This window comes from Lampetra fluviatilis, chromosome 1 (genome assembly GCF_964198595.1).
Source record: "Lampetra fluviatilis chromosome 1, kcLamFluv1.1, whole genome shotgun sequence".
NCBI classification, from domain to species: Eukaryota; Metazoa; Chordata; class Hyperoartia; order Petromyzontiformes; family Petromyzontidae; genus Lampetra; species Lampetra fluviatilis.
In genome coordinates, this window is record NC_136275.1 from 11395655 (window position 1) to 11420033 (window position 24379).

General features: G+C 47.2%; 1 pseudogene across 1 annotated transcript in view; it reads left to right on the forward strand.

Moving 5' to 3' along the window:
• Positions 1 to 24379, forward strand: part of LOC144932304 (zinc finger protein 385D-like) — a 127887-nt pseudogene that overhangs the window by 67611 nt on the left and 35897 nt on the right. Inside the window, exons 3-4 of the transcript XR_013636897.1 lie at positions 74 to 243; positions 12965 to 13075. The product of XR_013636897.1 is annotated as a zinc finger protein 385D-like (transcript). The remainder of the gene's footprint in view (positions 1 to 73; positions 244 to 12964; positions 13076 to 24379) is intronic.

A 24379-nucleotide genomic window follows, 5' to 3' on the forward strand; every position in this document is an offset into this window, starting at 1 on the left:
AGAGGAGACCCCTTCTCTTGCGAACTGACTCTGTATCTATGTGTGTGTGCACATGCCTGTCTTCATTGTAAAGGTGACGAGGGCAGCCCCGGCGGCAGCTGTGTCCCATCGTGCCTGGACGAGCATCTGTGCCAAGCCGCGCCAGCTCAGATCGCGTCTCCGGCAGACATGGATGGGAAGCCCTTTGTGTCCTTCCCTATTGGTGCCACAGGCACCGTGGGCCTCTTCCCCAACTTCAGTACTGTGAGTAACATACATACACACAATCGCATGCTTAAAAGACAACCCTCCAACCCCCCCCCCCCCCCCATAACCTTATAGACTCTTGGGGCAATAGCAGATCGCGAGCAACTCTGAAGGCTGGCACGACATACCAGGGGGTGGTGTAGCCAGCTCCAAGCACGACCGCCTTTGTATCTCCAGTTCTGATTGTGACACACTACACCAGGTACTTAAGGGGAAGCCCAGAACCAGTTCTGATATCACTCGCCACTGATTTAGACATGGTCGGAAATGGAACCCAGGTAGTCCGGGTTCAAAGTGCAGTGCGCTCAGCGCTATTTTACCACTCCCCACACGTGCATGCATACACACATGCAAGGACACATTTGCAAGGACATAGGCGGACAAGCAGATTGGCAGATGGGAAAATTGGTGAGCCAGTGGACAAGAACAAGCTGATGGAGAATAAGGATAATTGACAAAAAAAATTACTCTGTGCTTTTATTTATTTTTAAACAACCTGAAGTTCATGGCTGTCAGGTTGGCTTTTAGCAGTCACTATCTTGCACCTGCATCAGGAGCAGGGAATGAGGCTTGAATAACCCAACCGGCAATGGATACCCATTGTAGTTTATATGCATTTGTAGTGACACAGCACCGACTGCTGTCCAGCAGCGGCAACTGCGGTGGACAGTTAGCGCACACGCCATCGAGCATATACACGAGTGTGCCAGCAGGGTGGAGGAACTGAGGTAAGGGTCACGGAAGACCTCATAGGGAGGCCTCTGGAACCCTCTAGTGGGTTTGAGAAGGGAGGCGCAGTTAGGGCGGAGCCAGGCTGCACCGAGTATAATAAAAACAGTGGAAAGCGAGAGCTCCGGGTTGCCGGTTCTGGGAGTGGACTCGTCTCGCTGTCGCTGTCGTCTTCGCTGCCATCGTCGCTACCGCCTTCGCCCGATAATTGTGCGGCCGGCCAGTAGTTGGCTGTCTCGGTCGACGCCGTCGGTGCAACGCGGTCAGGGTTGTGTCTAGGCTGGGCTGTACGGCAGCGGGGTCGAGAGAGGGGAGGCCGGAGTTGGTGTAACGGAAATGAAGAGAGATGGTGCCTCCTACAACTACCTTGTCTCCGACTGAGTGTGTGCGCTACACACACACCGAGGAGGACACTACACATTCATTATCCCCCCCACTTCGCATGTGAAGGTCTCACAGGTGATGTCATCACATCTATCCCTCTATTTAAGGAACGAAACAGGAGGATTTCTCCACAAATATGGCTGTCACCTGATGAAGCTAGTTGTAATTACTGGAAAAACGTCGTACTCAAATTGTTAAAGTTGTGGATTTGCTTTCCAACACACCGTACTAATAACAAATTGGCATGTTTTGTTTACATGACAAACCTTTCTAATCGGCTGTGTCGGGTGGTGGCGGGTTTAACACCACATTTATATTTCTGCGATCTAACCCAAAAAACCTATATTATGGAGGCTTGGGCTATGCTGGTGACTAAATTGTACAAAAAGTCTGTCTGCTGCTGTGCTCTGCTTTCGTGATAATTTTTGTATCACCTCTGAGTTGGCTGATTTTAGCCTATTTGGCCACTGGTATTGATTTTAACAAATAATCTCAGAATAATGTTGATTGACTTACTGTACGCGGTGGCGAGATGTTAACTACCTCGCCTGGTATACAGGAAGTACTGGGTTCGACCCTGACTCTGATACCTCTATATTTAGAGTTTGCATGTTCTCCCCATGATCGCATGGATTTTTCTCCAGCTCCTCTAGTTTTTCCCTCCACATTTAGAAACATGCGTTTTACAGTATTTGGCTGCTATAAATTTCCACGCGATAAGCCACTTCATTTGTGGCCAGGTCACTTCTGGAAAAGCGCTATATTGATCAGTGGGCCTTACCTGTTAAAATAAAAAATAGTTTAGTTTAGTTTAATGACTCTCAATTGTAACGTTTTGTGGCTTAAGTATGCTGTAATTTTCCAAACATGCTGAGCAGGACCCTCTTATGAAGTAGTTTTGATGCCCAGTTGAGGCTTTTCTATAGATATATAGAAACAAACTATTATTCATGCATCTCTCTGGCAGCTATCTCTCTGCAATGAAGAGGGGCCATTGCCCGAAATATCACCCATTATATATTTCTTCCTTATAGAGGGAAGTGCTATTGACAGATGTATTGCATTTTTTTGTCATTTTGCACAATGTGTCGATTTAACATATGTATATATATAATAATCTATATTGATTATAAACAACTGAGAATATGGCTGTATTTAGATAATTGTGTTGTTTGTTTCTATGAAATATAAATGCACGCTTTAGTTACCAGCACAATCTCTGGGCAATTCACGTTGCATGCCAGACTGTGCTAGTGTACGTTATACGGAAATATGCTAAATTCCTCTTGATATGCAAATTATTTTGTCAAGGCGCTCTTCGCCCCTCCATCCCAGCTTAAATAGACGCTCCAAGCCTGGGGCGTGTCATTCAGACTCTGTCTTCTCGACAGACCTGTTCTCCACCTGAGGACGGCTGCTTGCGTTGTGGCCGAAACGTCGTGAGAATTATTTTATTAGGGAAAACTTTTGTTAAAATCAATTCATTATTTCCAGGTCACGTGTTTAAGCCTGTTTTACATTACACTGGAAGAGCGCTTGCTCACCGCGGGGCTTACGGCGTGGGACCTACCTTTTTTTACGTCAACCCCACCGTTTGAGAGCCAAATTCCTCGCAAGCGTGCGCACACACACAGACAGACAGACAAAAAATGACATTTATAGGTAAGAAGATGACAGCCTCATTTTCAGTTTTGCAAATTCTTCTTAATTTGTTTAACACGTAGGCTTTCATGACCAATATCTGTAGGACCTCTTCATTCATTAAAAACATCTTAACATCTCGTAAATATTATTAAATATATAAAACTTAACCCTAATGATATTCTCCTAAGTTTTTATGTTACTTCTCTGTTCACGAGGGTTCCGGTCAACGACACAATTAAATTACTCAACACTCTGGTAACACAGGTTTAGCCAAAGATATCCCACGACTAGCTGAACACTGTCTAAAGAACACCTATTTCTTGTGGAAAGGTGACTCATATAAATAAAAAGGAACAACAATGGGCTCTCCTTTGTCTCCTGTGATAGTTAATTTGTAGATGGAAGATTTAGAAACAAAAGCAATAGCTTCAATCACACTAAAACCCTCTGCTTGGTTTAGATATGTGGATGACACATTGGTGGTCTGACCACATGGCAAAAATACACTTAACCAATTTCTAAATCACCTGAACTCGCAAAACCGATCCATCCAGTTCGCCATTGAAGTGGAAGCTGATAGAACTCTACCATTTCTGGATATTCTGCTCTGACGGGGTCGAAATGGTAAAATAACACACAGTGTTTACCGAAAGAAAACGCATACTGACGCCTATCTGTATGCAGGGTCACACCAGCACCCCACACACAAATCCACTCTCATCAAGACCCTCATACATTGGGCTAAGAAAGTGTCAGATGGTTATAGTATGAGAAGTTAAATTAAACATGTTGAAGAAGAACTGCAATTGAACGGTTACAATGATGCACAAATCAACTGGGCATTGCATGTCAACACCAAAAAAAATAACATGAGCATTGAAACTGACCAAGTAGTTAAAATGATTAAAATACCGTACATTTCGGGAGTAACTGATAAACTAGCCAAATTTTGGGAAAAACAAAACATCCGACTCCGATTTAGCATGGTACATAAAATACGCAAATTTATATCTGGTACAAAAGATGTATCACCAAAGATATCAACAGAAGGTGTGTACTGGATTAATTGCACTTGTGGCAAATGCTCTGTTGGGCAGACAGGATGAATGTCGGCAGTAGCAGAACATGTGTGCCAACAAGGACACTCAATTGATTTTGATAATGTTGAAGTTCTGTGCAAAACTAGTTACTACTGGCCAAGACTAATTAGAAAATCTATCGAAATTGAGAGAAATACAAATAATTTTAACCGTTCAGATAGCTACAGACGTAGTGCTGCTTGGAAGCAAATCATCAAATAATACATTTGTAATAAAGGTCGTTGAAGCGACTTCTGGAATCCGGTCTTTATTCGTCTTTCATTACAGCACTCCTTCACGCTGCTGACAGACACCGTGAGAGGGATAGAAAGAGAGAGACGCGCGCAGCCACGTGGCAGCCTGGACCCCCGCTCTCGCGTGGCCTTTCCCCTTCGTTCGTTCCAGTTCTGACCACGTGTTGTTCGTCTCCACCCCTATTTAATACCCGGGTCACGTGGTACGTTTCCACCAATCCTGGTTAGCTTCTATGGAATCTTCCAGACTCCACCGTAGGCTCCCGGGACCACGCCCCTGACTCGTCTCCCCATTGGCTGTGGCTAAAGCCAGCAGAACCAATCCTCTACAAACAGCTGTCACCTTTCCATTACGTCAGGGCCACGCCCCTAGGCTTCTCTCCATTGGCTATGGTGCAGGACCGGCAGAGCCAATCATCGTGACGAGTTGTAATCCGTCAACGACCCGGATATAACCTCACATTACATCACCTCCCCCCCCCCGGTGTAAAAAGTCAGCCGTCTCGGCTGGGAAAAGGGGTGACAGGCCGAATCCCTTTGAATAAATCTTAGGGCGTCTAAGACACATTAACAAGGTAAGGGGGAGTAGGCGTCAACGTGCCGAGGAATGTAAAACATTAAAACAACAGACATACATTAGGGCGCCCCTGGAGCGCAGTAACACCAGGGTGACAGACCGCAAGGCAAGCAGTATTAGCGAAATTGGAGAGACTTCGACCGCGTACGCGACGCCGGACCCTCTCCTCCCTTCGTTCGTGGTTGCCTCGCCGACTGTTCAGCAGGTGGTGGTTACCGTGGAGAAGAAGAAGTTTCGGTTTCCGTTGTATCTGGGACAGACCCCGTTGGAGGTGGAACGTCCGGGGTCTCGTCGTCCTTCAAAACCTGTTCATCTGCGGGGGGTATAACACAGCCCCGCTGGGGATCAATTGGCGAGGCAAGTGGCACATTCGGCACGCCAGACCCCGGCAGGTCAACAAGTGGAGATGAAGGGCCAGCACACAGGTCAACATAGGGCTTGAGCCACGACGAATGGACATACCAACGACGTTGGCCGTACTGGATGCGAACACTCTGGGGAATTTTCGATTTTAAAGCTTTCGTGACTGCAGGGATTCATCTTCTTGGTTCTTTCGGTAAAGTCACGTAGAAGGGAAGTAATAAAATAATGGGGATTCCGAATGTCCACCAGCCTCACAGGCCCCCGCCAAGGCTTGTGCAGTTTAGGGGACATACCCACTGGCACCTAAGGGCAATGGAGCCATGCCATATCGCCCACCGACCAAGGCATGTCAATTCGCGATCGACGCGCATACCTCTCGTTCCTTGCCTGCGTACAGGCCGTCGCACATCTGGCGGCCTCTCGCGCCTCCATAACCGGTTTAAGCGAGTCCCGCACGTGGTCAGGCAAGGAAGTGGACGGTTGTTTCCCCGCCGCACCAAGTTGCCCATCAATCGGGGGTATATTCTCACTGCCATACATCTGTAAAAATGGTGAATATCCTGTGGACGCGTGCGGAACCATGCGGTATGTCGCCAGGACGCCCGGTATGTGCAAGTCCCAATCGGTTTGTTTTTCACTCACCGTGTGACAAAGCATGGCCGAAAGGGTGCGGTTAAATCGTTCCACCATGCCATCCGTTTGCGGATGGTAAGGGGAAGTGCGGATTTTCTTTGTACCCAAAGCAGAGCACACTTCTTTGAGCAATTTCGTGGAGAAGTTATGTCCTTGATCTGTGAGCAGCCCTTCGGGTGCTCCTTTATCCATTCAAGAAAGCCTTGGTGATGGATGAGGCCATTTGGTCAGGCAAAGGCCAGGCCATAGGCCAGCAAGAAAAATATTCGACCCCGACAAAAAGGTATTTATTTCCCCTAGCCGATGGAGGGAACGGGCCCAGGATATCCAGAGCAACCAGCTCATTAATACGGGATACCTCAATCGAACGTAGGGGCGGGACATAATTTTGACGAGGCGGTTTCCGCTTTGCACAATCATGGCATGACCGGATAAAGTTAGTAACATCTGCTGTCATGCCGGCCCAAAAGAAATCCTGCTGCATCGCAGCCAATGTTTTCTGCACGCCGAGGTGCATCAGCTTGTCGGCGTGCAGAGCGCGGACCAGATCGTGGCGAAGGGATGTCGGCACAACCAGGCGTGAACGGTCAGACAATCCATCCGTACACATCAGCAATCCTGCCTGGTCCCGAAACATCTGCCATTTCCATCCCGCCAAATGATATCTCGGTTTCCCGATTAGTTCCCGCAGCGGAGCCAGAGAGGCATCAGCCTCCTGCTCGCGTAGCCACACCGAGTGCGGCAAATGCAGCGTATCGTCGGCGCCAACGGGTACATCCTGGCCTTCATCGTTCGACATCGCCCCCATAACCGGACAGGGCGAGGTAGGCAGCGCTGCACAGCGGTGCGTACCCGTCAGACAGGCGCAGGGAAGAGTTGGGGGCAAACTGGAGAGAGCGTCCGCGTTGCCATGGCGAGTACCCTTGCGGTACGTGATATTGAAGGAAAATTCCTGTAATGATTTTAACCACTGAGCCAATTAACCGGACGGTTGTTCCAATTTCAAAGAATATTGCAAGGCAGCATGGTCAGTGCGCACGAGGAATTTCCTTCCATAAAGGTACGACCGGTACTGGCGAACAAAATGTACGATTGCTAGCAGTTCCCGTCGCGTAACGCAATATCGCGTCTCGGCAGGGGACAGAACCCTGCTGCCGTATGCCACCACTCGCTCGACCCCGTCTTTCCGTTGCGACAAAACGGCTCCTATGCCGATATCGTGTCATAGATGAATGGCTGGGAAAAGTCTGGATAGTCGAGCGTCGGCGCGGTGGCCAGGTGATCCCGAAGAGATTGAAAAGAGCGCTCCTCTTCCGGGCCCCATTTCAATCTCTGATTTTTCCCCGTCAGAACATGCAGCGGCTTAGCCAGCGTCGCGAAATTCTTAACAAAACGGCGATAGTAGGATGCGAACCCTATAAACCGCCGTACGTCGCCCACCGAAGTGGGCGTGGGCCACTCTCGGACACACGCCGTTTTCTGAGGGTCCATGGACACACCGTCAGAGCTGACGATGTGCCCCAAGTAGCGGACGAATCGTTGCAAAAGGTGGCACTTTTTTGGTTTAAATTTTAGGTCAGCCGAGCGCATCCTCCGAAAGACAGTCTCCAGTCGTTGGAGGTGTTCTTCGAAAGTGCGGCTGAATACAATGATATCGTCCAAATATATGAGGCACGTTTCCCACTGCAGCCCCGCCAGCACCAGTTCCATCAGGCATTGGAACGTCGCCGGTGCCGTATTCAAGCCCATAGGTAGGCGGTTAAACTCAAAGAGGCCTTGTGGCGTGCGGAACACCGTTTTCGGTCTGGACGCGTCATCGAGGGGAAGCTGCCAAAACCCAGATGAGAGGTCGAGGGTGGAGAAAAAATTTTCCCCTGACAAACTGTCCAACGAGTCGTCCATCCGTGGCAAGGGGTATGCGTCCGCCACGGATATTTTATTAAATTGGCGAAAGTCTACACAAAACCTCGTCCCACCATCCTTTTTCTTAACCAGCACCACCGGCGCGCCCCAAGGACTGTTGGACGGCGAAATTATATCGGCCGCCAACATGTCGTCCACCGCGCCACGCACGTCTTCCCTTTCTGCAGGGCTCATGTGATGCGGGTGCATACAAATCGGTCCCGCCGCACCGGTGTTGATATGGTGCGACAAGAGCGAGGTATGGCCCAGATCCAAATCGTTTTTACTGAAAGCGTCAGCGTACTCCGCTGCGTGGCCGACAAGGACGTATTTTCCCCGCACAAATCTGCGATCCATCGATCGTCTGAACGATCGGATCGTGGCCCGCCAGCGGCCATTTTTGTGGGTGATTCACCCTCAAAGCTGGTAAAATCGGTAGTGGCGTGAGCCAACACCGAGCCAGCCGGGACGACGACCCGGTCCGGGCCCCCATTTAACACTTGTATAAACGGGGCCTGACCAGGCCGAACGATAGTTTGAGCCGCCACTAGGGAAAAGGATTTTGCCACAGAATTCGACGGGGACAACAGCACACCCGTCGCACCGTCCACAGCTTCCAATCGCTTTCGGTAACACAGCGGAATAAGCATTTGTGAGCCTGATGGTACTTCTACCGTGGCAGCAACAATCGCGTTAACAGCGTTCCCTGGGGGCGAACGGCCCAGCAGGGACGGCAGAAACTACATTCTACGGCCCCCTGGCATTTCCAAGCAACCTTCGTCGACAAGTATTTTAACTGGCATGCGGCTAAGGAAATCGGTGCCCAATAGGCATGGGACGGCCATTGAATGTGAGATCAAAACTGGTCCCTCCGCGGTGATATTCCCTATAGCAATGCGCACATCTACTCGCCCCAAAATACCCATGCTACCCCCATTTGCAGCGATGCACGCGTCGTTAGCCGGTCGGATCCGCGAAGTAGGAATGGACAGGAGATGAAAAATAACATCGGAAATGATGGTAGCAGACGCGCCAGTGTCCACCAAAATACGAACATCGATCCCATCGATGGTACCCCGTACCATCGAGGACCCCGACGTGGCTGCCACCACCCTACGGGACAATTTCTTCCATTGTGTAACCGAATGCGGCATCGACACAGGTGATCCACAATTCCCTTCCGGAGTGCAAACGTGTGCGAGTGGATGGGTGATGTGACAAGACCTGCCGGGTGTCCGATATGTGCCAACTTGCCCGAGGGTGCCGTGGATCCACGTCCGGTGGAGATGGAAGCCGGCCCGACGGGAGCTGAGAAGGTTGAAGTCGGCAGCGGCAATCCCGGGCGAAATGGCCTCGTCGGCCACACTTAAAACACGTGGCCGCCGTCGCCCGGCGGTTGCTCGCCCAGGTCCCCGCTCGTGGTCGTCCGGCCCCATCACGCTGCTCGCGTGGCTGGCGTTTCGGGACCCAGCGAGGAACAGCAGCCATCACCTCGTCGTCGCTGGAGTCGTTGGAGCCATGGACGACCCGACGTGGAGACCACCCCAATGGTGGACCGTCTATTTCAGGATCCCCCGTCCATGCTGCCATCTGATCCCAGCGTTTAAGGTTGAACTTGGCGTCCAAGCAGCGCGCTGCCCATCGAGACGTAAGCGGTTCGTGGCCGCACACCGGCAACGAGATGTTTAGTTCCTGGGCTAACTCAATCATTCTGGAAAGGATGAGAGGATCCAGGAGATCGGCTGACGAATCGGGGTAGGCGGCCATGGCAAGCGCTAACAGCGCCCCTCGGTAAGCAAAGGGCGATTCTTCTGCTCCTCGACGACGTTGCATAAATTTCCTGGTAGCCCCCGTCGGCGGCTCGTAGAATTCCGCCATTTCCGTGAAAGCGTCACGCAGCGTCTTCTTCTTACTCGCCGGGATGGATCGGAAGACTGCCAAGGAGACATCATCCAACAGCGTGGGCAGAGCCTCCAGCGCCTCTGCCTCCGTCCATCGCACCGACCGAAAGGCTGACTTGAACCGACACGTGAATGCACTCCAGTCGTCCCCGGCGACAAATTCTTTAATTTGAGGAAGGCGATGGCCGCGGTGAAGGTCCGAGGCCTCGAGCGTCTCCAAACCCGCTCTCTACGCAGTACGCGGCTCCGTCAAGATGGCGTCCGGCGGCCGCGTGGCAGCAGCCCTGCCCAAGATGGCGTCCGGCGGCCTCGTGGTGGCAGCCCCGCCCAAAATGGCGTCCAGCGGCCGCGTGGCAGCAGCCCCGCCCAAGATGGCGTGCGGCGGCTCCGTTGCAGCAGCCCCGCCCAAGATGGAGGCTTCTCCCTCCGCGGCAGGAGTAATGACGGACGTCGTTTCCCGCTGAAAATCTTGATCATCGGCCCTTGGGTGAATTCCACGCGGCCAACCGAGGGCCGCTGATGACACGACCGCCGTTACAAGATTTAGCAGGATCGCACGGAGCGAATCTATCTGCTCCGCCAGCCGACGCCACCCCCCGTCCGCAGCCAGAGACGTTGTTTCGCCGGCCTGTCGGCGATGAGCAGCGTCGGGGAGAGCAGCAGACGGAGGTAGAGGACCCGCAACTCCCACCAGCTCGTCCTCGTCCGCCTCAACCTCTTCCTCCAACGGAGGGTCCGGTGGGTTTCTCTTCTTGAGGTGCTTGGACATTATGTAAGAATCGTCCAAACGGTCTCAAGAGACACTTCTGTCACCAATGTAATAAAGGTCGTTGAAGCGACTTCTGGAATCCGGTCTTTATTCGTCATTCATTACAGCACTCCTTCACGCTGCTGACAGACAGCGTGAGAGGGATAGAAAGAGAGAGACACGCGCAGCCACGTGGCAGCCTGGACCCCCGCTCTCGCGTGGCCTCTCCCCTTCGTTCGTTCCTGTTCTGACCACGTGTTGTTCGTCTCCACCCCTATTTAATACCCGGGTCACGTGGTACATTTCCACCAATCCTGGTTAGCCTCTATGGAATCTTCCAGACTCCACCGTAGGCTCCCGGGACCACGCCCCTGACTCGTCTCCCCATTGGCTGTGGCTAAAGCCAGCAGAACCAATCCTCTACAAACAGCTGTCACCTTTCCATTACGCCAGGGCCACGCCCCTAGGTTTCCCCCCATTGGCTATGGACCAGGACCGGCAGAGCCAATCATCGTGACGAGTTGTAATCCGTCAACGACCCGGATATAACCTCACATTACACATTGTTGAAATGCATGCCTATACAGGTCACCATACTTCAATAGGGATTATCGTTGGTAAGGCTATTTTACTACACACAATCGACAGGAAGTACAAAAACAATGGGCTTACATAATGTGCATGCATAATGTACAATGATTACCATATAAATAACCTAAAGGGCAATGGATACTCATAGTGATTTATACGCATCCATGAATCCCCCCCCCCCCCCCCCCCACATTGCGCAAAAGGAGCACACAAGTGTTGTCATCACATCTACCCTTCTATTTAAGGAACGAAACAGGAGGACTTCTCCACAAATGAGGCAAAATGTCGTACTCAGATTGTAAATGTTGTGGCTTGGCTCCCCAACACACTGGTGTGCTGTACTAGTGTAGTGACACAGCACTGATTTTTGTACAGCAGCTGGAACTGTAGGTGGACACTTAGCACACACACTGTTGACCATATACACGGATGTGCCGGCAGGGCATACAAACTGGGGCAAGGGTCACGGTAGACCTCGTAGGGAGGCCCCTGGAACCCTCTGGTGGGTTCGAGAAGGGAGGCGCGGCTCGGGCAGAACCAAGTCGTGCCAAGGGGAATATAAGCAGCGGAGAGCGAAAGCTCTGGGCTGCCGGTTCTGGGAGTGGACTCATCTCATCGTCGCTGTCGTCATCGCCGCCTTCATCGCTGCCGTCTTCGCTCGATAATTACGCGGCCGGACAGTAGTTGGCTGTCTCGGTCGACGCCGTCGGTGCAATCGCAGATGGGTTCGTGTCTGGGCCGGGTCGTACGGCAGCGTGGTCGTCAGAGAGGGGGCCAGAGTTGGTGGTGTGAACATAATAAAGGAAAGACGGTGCCTCTTGCGACTACCTCGTCTCCGACTGAGTGTGTGTGCGACGCACGCCACCCGCACACACACACAAGCCTCTAGGAGAAGGAAGAAGAGACCTACGACACTACACTAGTAACGAATTGGCATGTTCCATTTACGTGAAAAACCTTACTAATTGGCTGTGTCGGGTGGTGGCGGGTTTAATGACACATTTATATATTTACGCGATCTAACCCAAAAAACATGTATTATGGGTCTACTTAATTTGTTTCGCATTGATTTAGTCTCTTAGAATATGTGCGGCACATATGTGTGCACACGAGTAATGTCGTGAATACATCACAAGCCATGTGCTCGAGAATTCAATCTCATCAGATCATCACCATTATCAGGCATGATCAATTCACTGCTGGATGAAGGCCTTCCCAAGCTACTGCCATCTCTTACGATCCTGTGATGTATTTGATGTATGTGCATTTGAGCTGATGTAATTGCTCCATATCCTTGGTGTAGATGTCTTCTCAGGTGGGGTTGATGGTTGATGGATAACACCCACCTGCAGAGCAAAAAAGTGTTATAACACAGCAAGTAGGGTTCTGACCTATATATACATGTTTTTTAAATTATGATTGCTGTGACAAGAAGCAAAATTTTTCATAAGAAAATAGCCACTTTTTCAAAATCAACCCTTCCAAAAAAGAGACTCGGATAGGCTGACCACACAAGCCTTGTGGCTATGTTGCCAGCCTGTTTGAGAGTCATATCCGCATTATTAGAAAGAACCTCCATTGGTTTGTACATTGTAAAAAACAGATGGCCTCCTGAAAAACCATCATTCAAGGGTGTGTAAGTGGAAGAAGGAACAGATTGATGACCCCGACTGTATTGGAGAGGTAACATCACAGAATAGAGGTGCCTTGCCCTTCTCAAGCTCGAACAACAAGCCAAACATCAAAGCAAGCGGCGCCAGCTTATTTTAATGGATCTGGAGTGATGCCAATATGACCCCTTGATGTCACGAGTAATATCAAACTGAACTGAATTGAGGCTTTCCCGGATAAACGATTATGGTAATATCATGAATATTATCATCATGATAATAACCGATGTTTTTTCCATGCAGATGGATCCGGTCCAGAAAGCTGTGATCAACCACACATTCGGCCTTCCAGCACAGCCCAGGAAGAGGCAGCTCATCACCTGCAATATTTGCCAAGTGCGCTTCAACTCTCAGGTCAGGACAATTAACTATTTTTATTTTACCAGGTAAGGCCCACTGAGCTATATAGCTCTTTTTCAGAAGTGACCTAGCCACAAATGATCGCTCAACGAAGTGACTTATCATGTGGAAATTTACGTCAGCCAAATACTCTCAACGCATGTTTCTAAATGTGGAGGTAAAACCCCGGGGGATCTGGAGAAAAATCAACGCGAACACGGGGAGCACATGCAAAGTCCAAATATACAGGCGTCAGGGTCTGCATTGAACCCACGACCTCTTGTATACCAGGCAATGTAGTTAACATCTCGCCACCGTGACAATGCCATCTGCATCGTTCGCATTACTCATCCACTCATGTCCATGCCCAGCTACTGGAATCGCAGTGCACTGGCAAAGGCAGATCTCCACAAAGCTCCATCTTGGAATGTCATATATAATGAATTCCTGTGTATGGCACATGAGTTGGGAGAATTGTTGTTGGTTTTCACCTTTAATATCTAGCCATTTTGTGTCTTACCTATATAAGTCATTTTTGTCTGTCTGTGTGTCTGTCTGTATGTGTGTCTGTGTGTGGACGCAACTTGTGACACTTTTAATTCACAAACTGTGGGGTATACGTTTCAAAAAAGTACCCAGATACCACGCGATAAGCCCTGGGGTGAGCCAGCGCTATTTCCCATCCGTCAACTTTAAAGTAGTTAAATAAAAACGTATTACTATTAATTATTATATTACTTTGCTGAGCGTGCACCAAAGCACACATCTGCGCATGCACGAGAACGCTGACCCGTGGTTCCCAAAGCAATGCACAGACGCGATCGGTGGAGGGAGGATTTCTCATTCGCGTTAAAAGTACAAAAGAAATACATGCAGAGGTAAATTCTTCAGTGTGATGTCCTCTTCCCCCCCCACCCCAATGTTGTGTACGTACTACTATAGGGTCGGTAGATACTACTATAGTCCGTAGATACTACTACTGTAGTGCGTGCGGGGCGATGGTCGGGGGGAGGGGGTTAGCGGCCCAGCCACAGCCCCAGCTGACCACCTCGGCCGGCTGGGCAAGCAAGGCAAGACCGGGGGCTCTGCACGGGACTAGGCCTCACCACGGCAATGTTAAGTACAATTTTCTTGCTTCTTTAGCTAAACTCACGTTGATAGAAACCTATTATTTTAATAATCACCTTGGAAATAGTAAAATATTTTTATTTGTGTGCTGACAAGTAATATTTCTAAATTTACTTGGTCAATATTAATATATGTATTATTGTGTCGAAGCCCTTGTGTGCATGTGAGTCCGTATACGTGTCTGCCACCATGTGTGTGTGTCTACATCCGTGTGTGTGTGTGTGTATCAGTCGATGTGTGTACGAGTCGATGTGTGTGTGTGTGTGAGTTAATATGTTAATTTAGTAGTTAACTGCTATAGAGTCGATATATACTATTATAGAGTCGGTATATACGACTATAGAGTACGTAGATACTACTGTAGAGTTGGTAGATACTACTATAGAGTCAGTAGATACTGCTATAGTCAGTGGATACCAGAGGTGGGACAAAGTCATTGTTATGCAAGTCCAAGTCGAGTCGCAAGTCATCAAATTCATGACTCGAGTCTGACTCGAGTCCAAGTCACATGACTCGAGTCCACATCTCATAGGTGGGACAAAGTCATTGTTATGCAAGTCCAAGTCGAGTCGCAAGTCATCAAATTCATGACTCGAGTCTGACTCGAGTCCAAGTCACATGACTCGAGTCCACACCTCTGGTGGATACTACTATAGAGTCAATAGATACTACTCTAGATTCAATACGTACTACTATAGTCATTAGATACTACTGCACAGAGGTGTGGACTCGAGTCATGTGACTTGGACTCGAGTCAGACTCGAGTCATGAATTTGATGACTTGCGACTCGACTTGGACTTGCATAACAATGACTTTGTCCCACCTATGAGATGTGGACTCGAGTCATGTGACTTGGACTCGAGTCAGACTCGAGTCATGAATTTGATGACTTGCGACTCGACTTGGACTTGCATAACAATGACTTTGTCCCACCTCTGCTACTGCAGAGTCAGTAGTTACTGCTATGGAGTCGGTAGATACTACTATAGAGTCGGTAGATATAACCGTAGAGTTGGTAGATACTACTGCAGTGACTGTACTCGTCACTGTATGGTGCCGGAGCTTGCGAAGTCACGGCCGGTAATGTTGTCATTACGGGCAGCCCGGGTTACGGGCTGCAGTACCAACCCTAGCGGTGGTTGGGTGAGCACTGGTTAATGTGGAGGCACCGCGAGCAGTGTGCGATACCGGCTCCCAGTGAAGGAGCGAGAGGGAGCGTCAGCCAGCCAGGGTTACTCTGGGGCATGACACTCTGGCTGACCTGTTGTCACGTGACTGGACGATACTGCAGGGGGGCCACTGGTGGACGGGGGCCGAGGGGCGGTCACGTGGACCCTAGGGGCTCTCGGGAAAATTCGAGAAGGAGCTCGAAAAGCCTGAAAGGTGGGCAGGGCTAAGGGCGGAGTCAGCGCCAGCCCGGGAGCATATAATGAAAGCTCCGTGAGGAGCTCAGGGTTCTTCAAGTGTTGGTGTTGGAAGATCCACGTCGGGGAGAAGAAGCCTCTAGCCATGCGGTCCGGGACCCAGCTTGTGGTCCGGACCGGGATAGCGAACCGTATCTAGTTCAGCCGTAGCATGGTTAGATGGGCATTCGAGACCCGAGTGTAGATTGTGTTGTGTTACGTGTTAATGCGGAATTAATAGTGTTGCTCCCAAGATAACGTCTGCGACTCAGTTGGGCTCACTACACTACTATAGAGTCAGTAGATAATACTACAGTCAGTAGATTCCACTAGTCAGTATATACTGCTGCAGAGTCAGTAGATACGACTATATAGTCAGTCGATACTGCTATAGAGTTAGCAGATACTGCTATAGAGTCAGCAGATACTACTATAGAGTTAGTAGTTACTACTTTCGAATTGGTAGACACTACTGTAGGGTCAGTAGATACTATGGCCAGTAGTTACTAGTACAGTCAGTAGATACTACTATACAGTCAGTAGCTACTACTGGGCTCAGTAGATACTACTGTACAGTCAGTAGATACAACTACAGAGTCAGCAGATACTACTATAGAATCAATAGATACTACTGTAGAGCCAGATACTACTTTAGAGTCACTAGATACTACTCACTCTATTGTATGTAGGGTGTGTAGGTATATATGCCTAAGCGGGGATAAAAAAATATTTTTAGAGGGGGGGGTCGAGAATTTTCGGAAACATTTTAGATCAATAATTTACCACCCACTTTCTATAACTTTTTGGACTTCTTATAATTTTGTTGATGGACAAATGGACAAACGGCACACCGGGCTTTCACAATAGCTTCGTGTTATGTTTTTAAGAGAAGACAAGTTTTGAAATATATTTTTCCCCCGTGCAATGCCGGGTACTTCCCACTCGTGTCCAATAAAAGTAGATGACGAAATTAATATTGATTGCCTTGGCCTCTGCAAAATTTGTAGCATTCATTCACATTGTCAAATATTTGGATGCTTGTGTGCTGGAGGGTGCATGTGGGTGATTGGGGTTGAAGACTTTTAATTATGGAATTGAATGGTGTGATGAGGATCAATAATGTAAAGCACGTACAAACATTAAGCTCTTCTTGGTTCTTTCGGTAAAGTCACGTAGAAGGGAAATAATAAAATAATAAAAATTTAACATAATAAAATACAATTCTCACGACGATTCGGCCACAACGCAAGCAGCCGTCCTCAGGTGAAGAACAGGTCTGTCGGAAAGACAGCGTCTGAATGAACACCACCAAGCTTGGCAGCGTATATTTAAGCTGGGTTAGGGGAGGAAGGGCGCCTTGACAAAGGAATTTGCATATCAACAGAGGAATATAGCATATTTATGGAAAATTTTAACATTAAGCTGCTGTCATTTATTCTACCTCGCTGCAGAGGAGACCAGTTAGATGAGATTGGCTCAAAATCATGACCATTAAAATTATTCGCAGAAGCAATGCATCAACTGCATCATCTACGAAATGAATATGCTGGTCCTGTGTGTTTCTGCTGACTTCTAAAAGTATTTAACGATCTTATGCCCTCAGATAGATTGTAAAATATGCATTGTTGTACTCATATCAATGTCTTCCTTCATAATTTTTTATTTTGCTTACATGTTTATATATATACACACATTTGCATGGACCCAAACTAAAACAAATTACATACTGAGAATAGGTTTTCCCCTTTTTTCTGGCAACAAAACAGGTTAAATTTTGCTTTAAAGCTTTCGTGACTGCAGGGATTCATCTTCTTGGTTCTTTCGGTAAAGTCACGTAGAAGGGAAGTAATAAAATAATAAAAATAAAACATAATAAAATTATTCTCACGACGTTTCGGCCACAACGCAAGCAGCCGTCCTCAGGTGAAAACCAGGTCCGTCGAGGCGACAGAGTCTGAATGAAACAGCACACGAGCTTGGAGCATATATATAAGCTGGGCGCCTTGACAAAGGAATTTGCATATCAAGAGAAATGTAGCATATTTATGGGAAATGCAGAAATGTGATTAGTACTACATATGCATGTGCATTATGCAGGATTAAAAGCATCAAAGGGAGCTGCAGTTGCTGCTGCTGCTGCAGTTGCTGCTGCTGCTGCAGTTGCTGCTGCTGCAGTTACTGCTGCTGCAGTTGCTGATGCTGCTGCAGTTGCTGCTGCTGCTGCTGCAGTTTCTGCTGCTGCTGCAGTTTCTGCTGCTGCTGCAGTTGCTGCTGCTGCTGCAGTTGCTGCTGCTGCTGCTGCAGTTGCTGCCTTATCCATTTTAATATAACACTATGTATTATTCTACCCACCCTAATGTGTATCACACTGCTATATATTTACTATACAATTACGACACCATACATTACTCTGCACACTGCACCATGCCAGTGAGTGGAACGCGGTCTGAAAGTCACCGTAAACGTGAACACAATCAGTTAAGATCCGAAATGGTTTATTACGTCATTCCAATGATTGCTAAGCCAGAATCCATCTTCTCGGTTGAAATTGTCTCTGTGTTTGTATATGTGGATCGCCTCATGAACGAATCTCTCATGATAGCCAGATGGCTTGCAGAGAACCTCTGTCTTGGAGAAGTCAATGTCATGTGAGCCCAATGAATTGTAACAGTGATCTGCCACGGCTGAGGTGTTTGTCCTACCATGTTTCAGGTCTGCTTTATGTTCACGGATGCAGTCCGAGACATGTCGTTTGGTTTCTCCAATGTAACTGCTACCACAGAGGCAACTTAGTTTGTAGACGCCAGGGTACTGTATGTCTGGAACCACATCTTTTACAGACGGGACCAGATCATGGATTTTATGTACTGTGTTGAATCGGACCTGGATCTTGTGTTTAATCAGGATTTTGGAGATCTTTTTTGTGACCCCAGCAATGTAGGGTAAGGTGATGGTCTTGAAAGGCTCCTCAACAGGATCCTTCTTGATGGTTGGAGTGATGGCCTTGCGGATTGTGTAGTCAAGTTCAAGTTCATTTATTAGGTATAGCCCTGTGAGCCATTCAGCTCTTGAATCGGGTGCAACCGCAACAAACAAAAACATGAACAAAAAACATCTTAAAATGAATATGTGACTAAGTGCAAACAGAAAATCCAAGGAAAGACAGCAAAAATATTGCAGAAAAAAACACCGTACACCAACGCTGTGTGCAAAATCCCAGTGGGATGCAAGTCAAACAACAACAACAACCACAAGACAGCTTAGATTAAGGCCATCCGTCTAACTCTGTACTACAACAAACAAACATGGCTAAACCAATACACTTTTCGAAATCACCAAAATAAAGCCATGAAAGCAATGAAAAAGCAATCATAGGAACTGTGACGGAATTTTCACAATAAATGGCATAAACAACATGTACTACCAAAACCCTGCAGCCATAGCTGGCTGCATGAGTCACTCCACAACAGCAGGAGCATCAATCGGAGTATTGTAATTTTTCAATGCACCTTTAAGATCAGCACACTAAATCAAAACACAGGTCATACTTTGTAGCGATCATCCGGAGCGAAACATTTTATTTTAGGTCACTGAGTAGCACTGGCAGCTAGGGGTGTACAACTCCTCTAGAGCAGTTTTGAGTGAAGATCTCATAGGTAGTGACTCAAGTTTCAATTTATTGGCAACAGCATTCCAGACCCTGGGGGCATCAATAGCAAAGGCCCTTCCTCCAGTATATGTACGGCAATAGGGAATATTAAGCTGGTAAATGAGTGTAGACCTTAGGTCAAATTTGTTCTTTGAAACAGAGATGAGATCCAGCAGGAAATCTGCAGATTTTTTTGCAAGTACATCATGAATAAATAAGATCTGGTGCACAAGCCGTCGAACATTCAGAGATGTTAAGTTTGACCCAATGTAGAGATCACAGTGGTGAGTCCTATATGGGCAGTTCAATGCAAATCTTAAGGCCGAGTGATACATTGAGTCAAGCTTCTTCAGTACAGTACTTGGGGCTGATTTATAAACAATGTCACAGTAATCAAGTAGAGGCAGTATGGTAGCTTTAATCAATTCCAAACGGAACATAGGGGGGAAGCAGTGCTTGTGTCGATATAGAAAACCAATTTTAATTTTTGTCTTTTTCCCAATATTATCAATGTGATCTTCAAAATTCAGTTTTGAATCCAGGATGACCCCAAGATACTTATAGATCTTAACTTGCTCTATTTGATCATTATTTAAGGAATGTAATTTGGGGAAAATAACTTCCCGCTTTAGTCCTGGTGAGAAGCATAGCACCTTGGTTTTGGCAGGATTTAGGACTAGTTTAAGAGCAACTAGCTGATGTTGTAGTTTGTTGAAATCACTCTGGAGCTTAGCAATCACGTCATCCGGAGAGCGGCCAGCAGTAATTAGTACCGTGTCATCTGCAAAAAGATTTACCCTGGAATAATCCAGTTCAGTGCCCAAGTCATTTACATAAAGAGAGAACAAGAGGGGGCCGAGAATGGAACCCTGTGGAACCCCTTTTGTTATCTTAACACTGTTTGACCTCCAACCATCTGTGAATACAGTTTGGGTGCGAGAAAAGAGGTAATTTTTTAACCATTTTACTGTGTTTTCGGAATAACCGAGGCAACTTATTTTTACTAAGCAGGATGTTGTGGTCTACTGTATCAAAAGCTTTGGACAAGTCAAGAAAAAGACAGGCGCAGTACTGCTTATTATCAAGGCTACTGTAAATGTGATTCAGAGAGTCTAATGCAGCAGATGTGGTGCTGTATTTTTTTTGGAACCCAGATTGTTTTAGATGTAATAGATTGTTGGCGGACAGGAAACTGCTAATTTGGTAGTTCAATAATTTTTCAAAAATTTTCATCAACGGGGACAAAATTGAGATAGGTCGGTAGTTATTTGGATCATCTTTAGGGCCCCCTTTGTGAAGTGGACGAACATAGGAATGTTTCCATTCTAGAGGAACTGATGCTTCTTTGATGGACAGGTTGAAAATATGGGCTATAGGTTTTTATATTAGGTGACCAACACTTAGTAGAGCAAAGACGGGAATACTATCTGCTCCGGTAGAGGAGGACCCTTTGAGGTAGGACAGTTGTTTCAGAACATTACTTTCGTGGATTGGCTGAAAACTAAATTCGCTTAATGTTTGGATAGGGGTGTAGGAATTTGCATGAGCAGGGGTGACTCCCAATACATTATCAAATAGGGTACCAGCTTCAGAAAAATGAAGGTTAAAATTGTCAACTATTTTTTGGGGATCTGAAAAATATTCCCCATTTCGGTTAAGCTGAACGGGCAGATGATCTGTTTTGGATGCCTTTTCGATACATTTGATTGTTTTCTAGAAAATCCTGGCATTTCCATGAGATTCAAGGAGAGTAGACGAGAAATAGTCATTTTTTGCATGCCGTATTTTTTTGACGCATCTATTCCTTAAAATCCTGTATTCTAGCCAGTCATTAACCAAATTACTTTTCTGAGCACATGCCCAAGCCTTGTCTCTAGTTTTCATGAGCTTTGTAATCAAAGGATCAAACCATGGTGGATGATTGCCTTTAGTTTTAAATTTAACCAACGGAGCATGTTTGTTAAGAATTTGGAGAAACGTGTACCTGAAGGTCTCCCAAGCCGTAGTCAGGTTTGGAATATCACAGACCTTGTCAATATCCGAGTGAAGCACATCATTAGTAAATGCCTGTATGCTGAAGTGTCTCATGGAGTGCTTCTCAACCAATTTAGGGGGGGCTTTGGGTCTGGCTGATGATCTCACCCCAAAAATGAAGGAGTGATCACTAAGGTTATTACCTAGAACACCAGTCAGTGCGAAATTGTGAGGGGCATTTGTCAATAGGATGTCCAGCAGAGATGACTGTCCCGGATTTTTTAGGTTGGGTCTTGTGGGGACATTTATTAATTGAAACAGGTTAAATTCATCTGCAAAATTTGTGGCCACGGCCGGCGGGTTTAGCCAATTCCAATTTAGATCACCCACTAAAACTATTTCACCTTTAGGGAGGCCCCCAAGAAGCTCTCTCAGTGCAGATGCAGCTTCAACATCCTTCCCACTAGGCGGTCTATAGCAGCACACTACCAATATGTGTTGATTATTAGGGAGAGTTATTCTGAGAGCCAGACCTTCAAAGCAACATTTTTTAAACAAGGAGTGAGCTGGTGAACATGCAATAGTATTATGAACATAGATGGCAATTCCACCTCCTTTAGATCCTCGGTCAAGCCGAAAAAGGTTGTAGTTGTCAATCGTAATCTGCAAGTCATTGACGGCAGGAGTGAGAAATGTTTCTGTTAGCCAAAATATGTCCGGGTCAAGATTTGCTACTTCTAGTTTTAGTTGACTTAATTTAATCAAAAGCCCTCTGATGTTGACATGTAGAACACCAACACCTTTTCTACCAGAAAAATCTACAGAATGATATGAGTTCTTTACATTTGGGCCAGGATGAAGCTCAATACCACCCAGAAATAAGAAAAGTAGAATTAATAGTTTGCACAGGTATTTTCTGTGAAAGGATGAAAAGCGACGAACCTTGGACGAATAGCAGCAGCTCGCAGATGGTGTTATTTTTAAGAGCAGAATGAAGTTTGGAAGGAGTGCTGGTGAAGTAATGGGACAAAGATAGGGTTTAAAAGGATATAATGATGGAGTGTAGAAGTGTCTATAAGTTGTTTCATTAGCAGGTGTAGTGGCAAATTTAGCAATAAGTATTGACGCGAAGTAACGCGGGTAGCCGTTTGTAGAGTTGAGTGTGGCACTAGATATGGCCGGGAGGGACAGTAGTAAGATACACAGCAGGTGAATTGACATCTTTAAAACACTAAATTTAAACACACACACAGCTCACTCACACGCAGCTCACCCTCACCCACTCTCACGCACAGCCCACACCCATGCAGCACAACGCACACGCGGCCGCACACGCCGCCGCCATCTTGCTGCTGTTGTTGTTGCAGCTGCTGTTGTTGTTGCAGCTGCTGTTGTTGTTGCAGCTGCTGTTGTTGTTGCAGCTGCTGTTGTTGTTGCAGCTGCTGTTGTTGTTGCAGCTGCTGTTGTTGTTGCAGCTGCTGTTGTTGTTGCAGCTGCTGTTGTTGTTGCAGCTGCTGTTGTTGTTGCAGCTGCTGTTGTTGTTGCAGCTGCTGTTGTTGTTGCTGCTGCTGTTGTTGTTGCAGCTGCTGTTGTTGTTGCAGCTGCTGTTGTTGTTGCAGCTGCTGTTGTTGTTGCAGCTGTTGTTGTTGTTGTTGTTGTTGCAGCTGCTGTTGTTGTTGCAGCTGCTGTTGTTGTTGCAGCTGCTGTAGCAGCTGCAGCCGACCCAACTGCAGTTGCAGGAGTCATACACGAAGCAGCCGCAGCTGTGTGTACTACAGCAGAGCAGCAGCGGCCGTGCGGCCTGGAGGCGCCGAGGCCGAATAGTTGCGTGATGTGGACGTGGAGAGGCGAGATGTTTGGCCCATCAGCTTCATTGTTCTGCTTCCATTGACGAGCGCCCTCCACGTAGGCCTCGACGTAGGCCCCCACATAGGCCCCCACGTGGGCCCCGACGTAGGTCTCGAAGTAGGCCTCGACGTAGGCCCCGACGTAGGCCTCGAAGTAGGCCTCGACGTAGGCCCCGACGTAGGCCTCTATGTAAGCCCCCACGTGGGCCTCGACGTGGGCCCCGACGTAGGCCTCTATGTAGGCCTCCACGTAGATGGGTATGTGTGGCGAGTCTGTGGGTCTCTGTGCGAGTATGGGTACGATTGAGTCTATGGGTATCTGTCTGGTGAGTCTATGTGTCTCTCTGTGGTGAGTCTATGTCTCTGTTTGGTGAGTCTAAAGGGCTATGTGCGAGTCTGTGGATCTGTTTGAGTCTGTGGTTCTCTGTCTGATGAGTATTTGGGTCTTTGTGGTGAATTTATGGTTCTCTGTGCAAGTCTGAGGGTCTGTGCGTAGTGACTGTATAGGTCTATGTGTGATGACTCTATGGGTCTCTATGTGATGGATATCTGTGGTGTACATATCCTGGCACAAGCGCCGTGGTGTCGTCACCACTACTTAGTGGAGAATGCTCCTCCCACTACTCCTGCTTGTTGTTGTGCTCGGGAAGGAGAGATAAAACTAGATCTCAACGATTTTAATTTTACCAGGTAAGGTCCACTGAGATAAACATCTCTTTTATTACACGCTTTTATTTAACTCACTCTATCTGTTGTTGTCGTATCCTCAAATCTTGCAACTCAATTTTAACCCACTTCCCAATGTGGTATCGACTGCAAACTTGGTATACTTATGTCATACTGATGACAAAACTACATTCTATAAAAAAAGTATTTTTAAACATTCATTTTTATGTTATGTTTCGGCTTGGGTCTAATTGCCCACGCTCAACTGACGTTGGCTGTAAATCACCTTACGTTATGGCAAGCATCGGGGCCACTTCCTGGAGTCGTGGTACATTTCATTTAATTAAAGCGTGTTTAAAAAAAAAGTACTTTAAATATTACTTATTCAGAAGCGACTTGCCACCAATAATAGCTCAACGAAGTGGCTCATCATCACGTGTAAATTATAGCAGCCAAATACTTTAAACGAATATTAATATTCTTGGTTCTTTCGGTAAAGTCACGTAAACAGAAAACCAAAAAATAAAAAAATGAGTAATGAAAATAAATCGAATAAATTGCTTTTATTTTCAATTAATCTTATTTTTTTTACTTAAAAAAATAGATTTGTTTTCTATTTACGTGACTTCACCGAAAGAACCAAGAACATTA